The sequence below is a fragment of the Apium graveolens genome, chromosome 10, assembly GCF_009905375.1.
Source record: "Apium graveolens cultivar Ventura chromosome 10, ASM990537v1, whole genome shotgun sequence".
NCBI classification, from domain to species: domain Eukaryota; kingdom Viridiplantae; phylum Streptophyta; class Magnoliopsida; order Apiales; family Apiaceae; genus Apium; species Apium graveolens.
The window spans coordinates 112,551,346-112,565,059 of record NC_133656.1 but is presented as its reverse complement, the minus strand read 5'-3'; the positions used below and the strand labels follow the sequence as shown (position 1 = coordinate 112,565,059).

Genomic DNA, 13,714 nt, shown 5'->3' with positions numbered 1-13,714 from the left:
TCTCCAACCATGATAGCTAAAATGGTTAGCCGAATCTGGATTATCTAAAATTTTATTAAACTTGTAAGGCCATGCACTCCAGTGGTATTAGTTATAATCATTAGCTATATTCAAAAATATTATTTTATTCCTATTTTTTCAGATTTATATGTATATATATATATAAACTTTAAATAATAAAATAAATTTAGTTAATACTTAATTCAAAAAATGAAAAAATATATAATTGTAATTTAATAATTGTTACACCTTAAAATATAATAACATATAAATATAACAAAAATATATTTAATAAAGAGTTACTAATATTATATATATATATATATTGTTTGTTAAAAATAATTAGTAAATTTTGTTAATAAGATAACAATATTTTCATACTTAATATCTTATAAAAAAATATTATATATAAAACAATAATTTTAATATTTATATATTAAATATTAATGTGTATGTGTATGTATTAATGTGTAGATTTAGGTTTAAACATCAACTAAATTTGTCGTGGAAGATATAACTAATGCATACAGATTCAACAAATATAGAAGATCAGATGAAGGATATCTAAATTTTTTGCTAACAGGTGATGTGGTTGGAGTGCTGTTTTTTTTATCTAATATCTATATTTGAGTGCCACATAAGATTTTTAGCCAACAGGAGGTGATGGTTGGAGATGCTCTAAGAGACCAACTTTGGAAGATCATATCTCATCCATCTTTTAGTCATTTCGAGTGATTCAAATTATCTCGGAAAACTCTCTAGGAGGAGAAATCATTCCAAGTGTCACTCGTTGCGCGCATGCAACATTCGTTCACTCAAATTATGACTCAAATTGACTTGATAATGTGGGACTACAATGGAAGGCCTGATAGTGTGATTCACGGGGTAAATGCATAAATTGACCTAACATTTGTGTAACAAATGCTAATTCAGACTTAGTGTTGGTAAGATAATTTAACTTACCAACTAAGGACCTATAAAGCTCAGGAGCATGAAAGATATCACCATCTGTAGCACTTAATTTGATATTAAGAGGAAGAGGTGTGACTGCAGTTTTTTCACTACAAGGAAAACAAGCTTCAACAACGGTTTATGTCCGTTGTCTGATACCCTATTTTTCCGTTGACTATTGAGCCGCCGTCTGTTAGATGGATCAGACAACGGCTAAAAAACATTGTCTGAGATTATACAGAAAATGATTATGGATTAAGCCTGTTGTATTACATCCAGAAAAGACAACGTTTTTTTCTTATTTTCGTCGTAACAAGCGACATTACTCAAGGGTTCTCACAAACTCAGAAAACCGTTGTGTAAGGTATAACATTAAAACCAATCGTACAACACTTATTGTTGTATAAACGTTGTTGTGTATTCAGATAGACAACAAAAATGAAATTGAGCTCGTAGAACTCTTGTAATAAATTTCTACACACAACAGTTTTAGTTATTTAATGTATGGCATGATCAGATACATACAACTATTTATTTGTCCAAACGTATTGCATGAATACCTTTGATACAATATCTTAATATTATATAGACAATGGTTTACTAGTGTTGTGAGAGTTAATTTTGCACCAAAGTTTTGTGTTCGAAAGCATTGTTTTAGTATTAAAGACATGATATTTTAATGAAGCTTGGTTGGTAAAAGCGTTGTCTTACACAAAATATAACAAGTAATCAAATGAAATTAACTTTGCAAATCTAAACAAAAGTTCTAAAGTTAATCCATGATCGAAAATCACAGCAACATAGTTATACAAAAGCTAAAAACATATTGATATCACTGCCTTCATGAGTCTAAGATTTCTACTACAAATTAAAGAAAATATAGAGTCTGCAAGGATTTTTAGCTTCTCTTCACGTCTTCCGCAAGAGCTATGTTGTCCTTGCAATATCATTACAGCATGTGATAGGCAATTTCCCAATCTGGAGAAAACAATCTTCAAAATAAATCGACAACATAATTATATAATTACATAATTACAACATAATTACATATAACATAATTACATAGAAAATCATTTATCCTTGTGAAAAACTTTTGGATGTGATTGACCTAAATGATCAGAATAGCTATATGATCGGAGAGAACAATAAACAGATTGTTTGGTAATGAGGAGAGCACTACAAATGAATACAATTATAGGTGAACAAGAAATAAGTTTTGTCTGGTTCATAATTCTTGGGGGTTTCAAAAATAGGTAGGTTCTTAATAGGAACAATGATATTATTAGTTCTCTCTGATCCGGGGCTTGAGGTTTAGGCGTTTAGCCTTTTATTAACATACACAAGCTGATGTCATATTGGTCAAAAAATAGAAGTTCCAGGAGATTGAATAATTTCTTCTACATGCAAAAGGCTTGAAATTGGAGACTACAACTCCATCAAAATTTTGCTCAGAGCATGCATGCAAAAAATCAACTATACTACCAATTACCAGGCATTTACCATGGATATGAACTTCTGAGATTCATGCTAACAAATATTGATCGGAAGGAGAATTAGACCAGAGAAAAAAATAAGCACAAAAGAGAAAGAGAGAAAGATAAAAAGAGGACACCGTTTTCTTACTGTCAATCTTTGTCAGGAAAATGATGGAAGAACACGAGCTTTTAATAAAGAAAGCAGACCTTTGATCCAAGCCCTAACTATAAATTAGAGTATGGGCACTTAGTGGTGTCAAATTGCAATTCCCTGTGCTAGTTCTCCTACCAGAATATGTGCCCATATCCTAAGTGGTCCAACATTAACTTTGCACCAAGTGGAAAAGATTATTATGTTACCTTGAAAGCGAAAGAACATAGACTATGGGCATTGCTCTTCTAAAGAATCGGATCATAGAGAATACCTAATCCTGTAAGAACTCTGAATCCACCGTCCAAGTCTTATTGCATCAAACTATCCCCAGAAATTGACGAGTATTCTGGATATAAGCAAGAGGAGTAAACATCATGTAAAGCTGAAAGTTGCCTAATAATATGATTATACAAGAGAGTATATTCGGAAACAAAGTAATTTCCCTCAATAGAGTGTTACATAAACAAACTTCATCGATAATTTATCTTTAAAAACAAACTGCAATGAAGAACGATCACAATCTTAAAGATTACTTGAATGACACTGTCAAGTTGGTGAAGCCAGTACTAGTATTATGCTCCTTACTTTTGCTTTTTACTGAATATATCTCATGCACTTGTGAAAGGAAGAAATATTACCTCTTTTTGAGATGCAATGACAGAAGTGAATATTCATGTCTGCCACCTTTCATAATAGGAGTCACAGCAATGTCTCCAACTTAATCAGATAGAGTTTATTAGAGAAATTAGGCAACCATATACACTTACAACAGTTTGAGCAGAGGAGAGAAAATGCCTCCAATGCAGGGCTAGTAAAGATTGACACAATGAATCTGAAGAAAGAATACTTAAAGAGTACAAATATATGACTGCATGTGTTCCTGAAATCACATCCTATACCTGCAATTGCAAACATTGTCCAAAACTACAGGCTGATAGAAGAATGTAAAGAGTTGTATGAGTATTTTGATTAGTCTAATTCCATTTCAAATGGAGCTCAACACTTTAAAGAGCGTTGATCAATATTTCATTCTTCCATCTGTGCAATACAACTTAAGTTAAACAGCTAATTCATTCCAACTAAAGTAACTACCCAGTTTCAGACCAATAATCATACCAAAAATCCCTTCTTTAGCCTTTTGGCTGATAATTATAACCAAATTTCACTAATTCTTGCGACCTCAAAAAACTTAAATGTAACAAAATGTGCAACATACCCATATTACTATCTCTCCTTATTTGTCTTTCATTCACCTTTCAAATACATGTGTCACATACACACGCGACGTTCCATTTTATTCTTCTTAACCTCCCGTAAGAGATACAATATTTAACTATTACACTAACACTTTGGTGGTACACACATTCCATTATAAACAACTTTAATTTCAGTCCCGAACCTCCATAATTTTCAAATTTTGACAAAATCAACACCTACTAATCACGTTACACGTATATACTCCAGTCCCAGGAACATAACAAATCACTTACATCTTAAATCACACAGAAACAAACCTACACAAATCATCAAAACACTCAATTTTCTTCTTGAGCTTCAATTTTCCCCTCCACATCCCCTTTACTTACTTGTACGAACAAAATAAGAACTAAAATCAGCACAAAATAAGAACTAAAATGAGAGAGAGTTAGACAGAGAGAAAGAGAGAGAGAGAGTGTGTGATACCTCAAAATTAAAGACAAGCACCTTCTATTGAATCCATAAATAAGCCCTAAAGCCTTAGGGGGAGAGTAGAGGGGGAGAAAGAGAGGGGGAGAGGGAAGGGGAGAGACCACAACCTAAATCAAAACTCAATAGGACCACAATCTTCTTTGGAATACCAACATTCACACCACACATAAAAATCCCCAAAATAACAGAATGATTTTACAAACACATCTAAAACCCAAAATTCAAAAAAGTGAAAACACAAAAAATCATGAAACCTAACTCAATTCAAGCAGCTGAGATCCTTCGGATCGGAAATGGAAGCACAAACAGCGGACGGCTATGAAGTTAATTCGTCATTCAGAGTGTAATTAGTGTTTGAAATATTAGAAGTGGATTGAAAGGGTTAGGAGGGAAAGAGAGAGAGATTTAAATTTGTGTACTTTGGTGTTTTATGTTTACAGAGAAGGAGATGAAATGGGGGCATGGGCATGGGAGGGGGAGGGGGAGTGGGAGGGGGAAGCGGGTAATGAAAAGAAAAGAAGGGGGGAAATGAAAAGTTGAAGGAGGGAAACCAATTATAACATGAAACTCGATAAATAAATATTGTATATTTATAAATTTTTTATAAATAGATTTAAGAAATTATTTTTATAAAATAATATAAAATAAATTTGAATGTTTTTAATATTTTAATATGACAAAAACTAATATATTTTTATATTCGTTGTCGAGAGGGGTACTTTTACCGGATTTTTCTAATCCTGACATGCAAAATGAATTTCAAATTTTTTAATAATTTTTTCATATGACTAAAACTGATATATCCTAACATCCGTACGGTTGGATCGTCAAAAAAATCATTTTAAAAATTAATCTTGTAAATCAGGAACGAGTCTCGTTGTCGGGAGGAGTACTTTTACCAGATTTTTCTAATCCTGACATGCAAGATGAATTTCAAATTTTTTAATAATTTTTTCTTATGACTAAAATCGATATATCTTAACATCCGTACGGTTGGATCGTCAAAAAATAGTTTTTAAAAAATTAATCCTGTAAATCGTGAACGAGTCTCGTTGTCGGGAGGGGTACTTTTACCAGATTTTTCTAATCCTGACATGCAAAATGAATTTCAAATTTTTTAATAATTTTTTCATATGACTAAAATTGATATATTTTTAACATCCGTACGGTTGCATCGTCGAAAAATCATTTTAAAAATTAATCCTGTAAATCGGGAACGAGTCTCGTTGTCCGGAGGGGTACTTTTACCAGATTTTTCTAATCCTGGCATGCAAAATGAATTTCAAATTTTTTAATAATTTTTTCTTATGACTAAAATCGATATATCTTAACATCCGTACGGTTGGATAATCAAAAAATCATTTTTAAAAAATTAATCCTGTAAATCGTGAACGAGTCTCGTTGTCGGGAGGGGTACTTTTACCAGATTTTTCAAATCCTGACATGCAAAATGAATTTCAAATTTTTTAATAAATTTTTCTTATGACTAAAATCGATATATCTTAACATCCGTACGGTTGGATCGTCGAAAAATCATTTTTAAAAAATTAATCCTGTAAATCGTGAACGAGTCTCGTTGTCGGGAGGTGTACTTTTACCAGATTTTTTTAATCCTGACATGCAAAATGAATTTCAAATTTTTTAATAATTTTTTCTTATGACTAAAATCGATATATCTTAACATCCGTATGGTTGGATCGTCGAAAAATCATTTTAAAAGTTAATCCTGTAAATCGGGAACGAGTCTCCTTGTTGGGAGGGGTACTTTTACCAGATTTTTCTAATCCTGACATGCAAAATTAATTTCAAAATTTTTAATAATTTTTTCATATGACTAAAACTGATATATCCAAACATCCGTATGGTTGGATTGTCGAAAAATCATTTTAAAAAATTAATCTTGTAAATCGGTAACGAGTCTCGTTGTCGGGAGGGGTACTTTTACCAGATCTTTCTAATCCTGACATGCAAAATGAATTTCAAAATTTTTAATAATTTTTTCTTATGACTTAAATCGATATATCTTAACATCCGTACGGTTGGATCGTCAAAAAATCATTTTAAAAAGTTAATCCTGTAAATCGGGAACGAGTCTCATTGTTGGGAGGGGTACTTTTACCAGATTTTTCTAATCCTGGCATGCAAAATGAATTTCAATTTTTTTAATAATTTTTTCTTATGACTAAAATCGATATATCTTAACATCCGTACGGTTGGATCGTCGAAAAATCATTTAAAAAAATTAATCCTGTAAATCGGGAACGAGTCTCCTTATCGGGAGGGGTACTTTTACCAGATTTTTCTAATCCTGACATGCAAAATGAATTTCAAATTTTTTAATAATTTTTTCTTATGACTAAAATCGATATATCTTAACATCCGTATGGTTGGATCGTCGAAAAATCATTTTAAAAAATTAATCCTGTAAATCGGGAAAGAGTCTCGTTGTCGGGAGGGGTACTTTTACCAGATTTTTCTAATCCTGACATTCGAGATGAATTTGAAATTTTTTAATACTTTTTTCATGTGACTAAAATGAGTATTTCTTAACATCCGTACGGTTGGATCCTCTAAAATATCATTAAAAAAATTTATCTTTTTCATCAGGTATGAAAAAAATCTAGTACGAGGCAACACCCAACAGTTTTTTATGAAAAAATCTTGTCTGAAATAAATTGACAACAGTTTTTTTGAAAAAAACCGTTGTCTTAGATGATCAACTTTTTTAAATCTTACGGCTGATATTAAATCTACTTTTAATCAACGGCTCTTATTATACCAACTTAACAATTTAAGTCAACATTTATAATATACACGTTATATCCTCATCAATGTGATTATCTGTTGATGCTATTAATATTTGTGTAACGTCTAGTACTAATAGGTAAAAGAATTCAAAAATCTATGAAAAAGATTATTTCAAATCTTAATACACACAAATTAATTTAGTGTAAGTTATTGGTTACTCATATAAATTAATTAACGGTGGCATATAAATTTTCCGAAAAAAAATTAAAACTAGTAAAAATATAGACAACGGTTTTTTTTAAAATCATGTTGTGGTAAGTTACTTTACATAAGTGTTTTTCAGGAAATATCGTTGTTGGAATTCTACAACAGTTTTTTCTTTAAGACTGTTGTAGTATTACATATTTTACAACAGATTATAAATATCGATAACGGTTGTCTAACTCTTACAAGTGTTTTATTTTAAAAAAACTTGTATAAGGTAGATTAATACAACGTGCTTTGTCGAAAAACACTTGTTTGGATTGAACAATTAACAATGTAAACTTGAAGCACTTGTAATTATTTTTTTTATTAATTATAAAGTAGATAATTAAACTATTTTGAAATATAAAATTTAAATATTTAATCTAGATGAAAGTGGATTTAATTAGAGTTTGTTGTTTTTAAAAAATTTAAAATGAATTATTTGGAAATTATTTTTTTTGAAATTATTATTATTTTTATTGTAATAAACTAGACAACGATTTATTTGAATATTTTGTTGTGCAACACGTTTTTAAATTTAGTAAGAAAGACAACGGTTTTAAGAATTAGACTATTGTCTGATATTGGTGACATACAATATATGTAAAACACTTGTCTATCAGGTATCATTTAGACAACACCTAATTTGTACATTGTGTGATTCGAGCTTAAATAACTAGTAGAAAAAACACTTGTCTCATTTCCACAACCGTTAAACAAGACGTTATCTCAATCATTTTCAGACAATGTATTTTAAAAATCGTTGTACGATTTTACTCATTTGCACAACATCACTTTAGAAAGGGTTGTCTGTCTTCATCAACTAGACAATGGATTTTAAAGCGTTGTAGTAATACTAAAGCCTTCCCATTCACACAACATTTTAATTTTGAAAACACTTGTCTGATTTGTTTTACTAGACAACATTTTTTTATCGCTTGTAGTAATTAACGTCAGATAACGCCAATTTTTTGGTTGCAAAAATACCATTGTATGAAAAATTCGGGCAATACTTTTTTGGTCGAGTGTTGTCTAATCGGTGTTGTCTGATTGCGTTTTTCTTGTAGTGAATGTTTCTGACCATAAAACACAAAATACCTTTTTTATGTTATTAAAAATGTCTATTTTACGAAATTTGCTTGCAAGTCAGTTAACTTTAAAGTCTACAAATTCAAATTGCACTAGTATTTACTTTCACTAACTAGAGTTTGAATCGGTAAATAAGAATATAGACAAACTAAAATTCCTTTTTCAGCACAAATTAGTAATTAGCTCTCTCTTAATTTTCCTATATAAACCCCATAAACCCAACGCAAATCCTCACAACATCACAAGTCACAGTTTCATTATTCTGCCCTCTGCATAACATTTACATTATTCTTTATCTCTCTCTAAATCAACCTCAACCAACCACCAATGTCTTCTGAATCAAATATGATCGTGTTGAGGAGTTCAGATAACGAGACTTTCGAGGTGGAAGAAGCGGTTGCAGTCGAATCTCAGACAATCAAACACATGATTGAAGATGACTGTGCTGGCACCACTATTCCTCTTCCCAATGTAACCAGTAATATTTTGGTAAAGGTTATTGAGTATTGTAAGGAACATGTTACGTCTTCAAAAGGTGATGAGGAGAATAAAGACTGCTAAGGATGAGGAACTGAAGAAGTTCGATGCGGAGTTTGTGAAGGTTGATCAGGGAGTTCTGCTTGATCACATTCTAGCTGCAAATTATCTCAACATGAAGAGCCATTTGGACTTGACCTGCCAGACTGTAGCTGATATGATCAAGGGGAAGACGCCCGTGGAGATCAGGAAGACTTTCAACATCAAGAATGACTTCACTCCCGAGGAAGAGGAGGAGGTTCGGAGGGAGAATGCTTGGGCCTTTGAATGAACCTACCCATGAAAGATTTCTGAAGCATCAGTATTGGCTTAAGATTTATTTTAGTTTATAATAATGCATTATGTATTTCGGATTTTGGTTGTTAAACTTAGGCACTGCTGTCTATGTTTTTGCTTTAAGAATAATATTGTTCTTTTGCTATCCCAATCTTTTTTTCATATATATCATCTGTATAACGAAAAATCAAAAGCTAAACCTGAATGCTGTTACAAATCGAAAACTAGGCAAGTTTAAGGGAGGAACTTATATTTCTTTTTACTTAAGCACATCTAGTAGTTTTATACATGCATTTCATGTCACAGTTTAGTCACAATATCAATAAAAAGCCAAAAGTCTCATTCTTACATGAATGGCATAAATTAGTAATCTTTATGGGGGGTTTGCTAGTTCAATTCAATGAAGAACTGAAACTCTCCTGGTGCCAGAATCTTTACGGTTTGTTTGCTTAGAGGGGACACAATGGTTATTAGTCTTTCAAATTTTAGATTTACAATGTCAATCATTAATATGGACTGATTGGCTCTCATTAATTTGAATAACTGGGTAATCTAGTTTCTTTGCCAATTAAAAAGGCAGCCTCTTATCAGTGATTGACACCTATATTTTTATTCATAACAAGGGACATCCGAGTGACAGTTTTTTAAGAATTGATGACAATCGCTGCTTATTTAGGAGTTTCTCTGTAGTTTTGTCGCATGATGTGTTGGCACAATTTGAGATTAATATAAATAATTTAATATAACAGAGTAATAAACTGCGAATATAAATAAGAAAGATATGAAAGATACGTTCTCGAGTCCATTTGTATAACTGTCTCCTTAAAGCTATTACGGCCCTCACCGTATGTGCGAGTCGTTATCCTCCGAGGATCAACGAGAAGATGGCGGTGCTGCACGAACAACGCCTTCGGCGAACTCGAACGGAGCAAGAAACTATCACCAGAACAGAGAGAGGATAGATTTTGTAATTTTAGGAGGCGGCTGTGTATATCAAATGAATGAATGTAACCCTAAACCTGATACGATAATATATAGGCTCGAGGGAAACGTGTGCTACTTCACGCGTAATTAAATAAAACGCGTTAATTAATAATCAAATTCGTAATTGAATCAGATTATTATTACGCAAAATCAATTATAATAATTCGTAATAAAAAAAATTAAGAATTTAAAAGCCCAAGACTAGTCCGTAATTATTCGGGAAAATTTTTCACTACATTCGTGTCCGCACGTCGCACACGCGGGTAAGCTCAAAGGCTTCGCAAGCCTCAGATTGCTCCTCGAAAGCCCTTGATTTGCACCACTGCACGCGCACGTAAATGTTGGAGCAATACATAACACATTTGAACACTACATAAGTGTTTAGCTATATAAAGTTTTGTATGCTCCTTTGCAAAATCAACTTGAGACTTTCTTTTCTTCCACAAAATTCCACTACTAAGAGCATCTCCAACCATGATAGCTAAAATGGTTAGCCGAATCTGGATTATCTAAAATTTTATTGAACTTGTAAGGCCATGCACTCCAGTGGTATTAGTTATAATCATTAGCTATATTCAAAAATATTATTTTATTCCTATTCTTTCAGATTTATATGTATATATATATAAACTTTAAATAATAAAATAAATTTAGTTAATACTTAATTCAAAAAATGAAAAAATATATAATTGTAATTTAATAATTGTTACACCTTAAAATATAATAACATATAAATATAACAAAAATATATTTAATAAAGAGTTACTAATATTATATATATATATATATTGTTTGTTAAAAATAATTAGTAAATTTTGTTAATAAGATAACAATATTTTCACACTTAATATCTTATAAAAAAATATTATATATAAAACAATAATTTTAATATTTATATATTAAATATTAATGTGTATGTATTAATGTGTAGATTTAGGTTTAAACATCAACTAAATTTGTCGTGGAAGATATAACTAATGCATACAGATTCAACAAATATAGAAGATCAGATGAAGGATATCTAAATTTTTTGCTAACAGGTGATGTGGTTGGAGTGCTATTTTTTTTATCTAATATCTATATTTGAGTGCCACATAAGATTTTTAGCCAACAGGAGGTGATGGTTGGAGATGCTCTAAGAGACCAACTTTGGAAGATCATATCTCATCCATCTTTTAGTCATTTCGAGTGATTCAAATTATCTCGGAAAACTCTCTAGGAGGAGAAATCATTCCAAGTGTCACTCGTTGCGAGCATGCAACATTCGTTCACTCAAATTATGACTCAAATTGACTTGATAATGTGGGACTACAATGGAAGGCCTGATAGTGTGATTCACGGGGTAAATGCATAAATTGATCTAACATTTTGTGTAACAAATGCTAATTCAGACTTAGTGTTGGTAAGATAATTTAACTTACCAACTAAGGACCTATAAAGCTCAGGAGCATGAAAGATATCACCATCTGTAGCACTTAATTTGATATTAAGAGGAAGAGGTGTGACTGCAGTTTTTTAGAGATCTGTAGAAACCAAGCTTAACAATTATTTGGTAAACTTGCCTTGACTGAGAACTATTCCATTATCAAGATAAAAAATCTCCAATCCAAGGAAATAGTTAAGAAGGCCCAAATCCTTGATACTAAATTTGGCATCCGAATGACATTTAAGAGCATCAATTCTGTCGAGATTACTGCCTATAAACTATAACTGTTATATCGCCCACATAAACAACTACTATTGTAATCTCATGAGCACCTTAATGAAAATGAACAGGCTATAGTCATTCTTACTTTGATAAAAACCTTGATCAAGAAGTTCAGTCATTAACTTTTCATGCTAGTTCCCGGAAGCTTATTTCAACCCGTATATCAATTTCTGTAGTTTACACTCTTGATTTGGAAAATGAACAATACCTTCTGGGACCTTCATGTACACCTCTTCATGAAGGTTAGTTATAGATATAGAGGGTCATGCCTTACTTAAGGACAAAGAAAATGACATCATAGTTAGTTAGCCAGCTAAGCAACAGCTTAGCAAATTCTGTTATAGCTTGTACATATAGTTTAGATGAGTAGTTTGAAGAATACAGAATATATATTAGAGATCTGTAACTGTCCCATTCATAATAACAAAAATAATATACTTTCATTTCAGTTTCATCTTCTTTCTCTTTGTGCTTTAATGGTTCAGTATGAACAATCCTGACATGGTATTAGAGCAAGGTTGCTCTTGATCCATAAGATACACATTAATAGATACTCTACACATTTATGTACACTTACGCCTCCACGGTTCGTTCATCTTCATCGCAAAGTCAAGCTTCCAGAACGCCATTAATGGCGGCCACGACCTCAACATTTACAATCATTGATATCAATCATCCTTACTACTTAAGCTCTTCTGATCATCCAGGTCTATCTCTAGTTACCGAACTGTTAAACAATCAGAACTATCAACATTGGAGCAAATCTTTAAAAATCGCACTTTCTGCAAAGCTTAAACTAGGCTTTATTGATGGAACACAAGTTAAACCTTCTGCTGATTCTCCTCATTTAGCCTTATGGATGCGCAGTAATGATCTCGTTATTTCATGGCTACTCAATTCCATTTCATCAGAGATTCGTAAAAGCGTTGTGTATCTGTTCACTGCTAAGCAGATCTGGGATGATCTTGTCACTCGTTACTCTCAGAGCAACGTTCCTCGTTTATTTCATCTCAAAAAGGATCTCTCATCACTTACTCAAGGTACAAACTCTATAACTACCTACTTTACACTGTTTCGAAGCCTGATAGATGAACTTGAAAATATGTCTCCAATTCCAAAGTGTGTATGTGCTAACAATAGTTGTGCCTGTGGTAATCGTCAAAAATTAGAGCAATACGAAAAGTTAAATGTGCTTAGTCAATTTCTGATGGGATTGAATGATCAATTTACTGGTATAAGAGGTCAAATACTGCTCATGAATCCTCTTCCGGATGTAAGTCAAGCGTATTCTATGCTTCTTCAAGAGGAACATCAACGTGATTTTGCTAATCGCAACTCTATAGTATCTGAGAACATTGCTATGAGTGTCAAATATACACAAGTATCTACTGGTAACAAAGCAAAGGTTGTTAGAAATGTCAATGATTCAACTCTGCATTGTGATTACTGTAATTTATCTAGACATGTTCGAGACAAATTCTTTGCTCTTCATGGCTATCCGGATTGGCATCGACTCCATGGACAACCTAAACCAAAACCTAAACAATTTCATAAGAAATCTGCAGCAAATTCAGTCAGTTCTGCTTCTACTCTTGATACTGCTACTCAGGACATTAAATCTGGGAATTCTACACCTGCATCTCCATTTACTGATGCTCAGTATCAACAACTTATAACACTCCTACAACAAACACAATCTGCAGCAAACTCAGGATCTTCTTCTGGATTCAATGCTCCATGGATCAATGCATCTATTAACTCTGCTTCTGTCAGTTCATCATCTCAATGTGCATGTATGATTTCTGCACAATCAGTTCAACCTGCTGCCTGTTCAAACCATGTTGATTATAAAAATTC

General features: G+C 32.2%; 1 pseudogene; it reads left to right on the top strand.

Moving 5' to 3' along the window:
• The first annotated feature begins 8,697 nt into the window (after positions 1-8,697).
• On the top strand, positions 8,698-9,160 carry LOC141693367 (SKP1-like protein 1B; annotated as a pseudogene).
• The last annotated feature ends 4,554 nt before the right edge of the window (positions 9,161-13,714 follow it).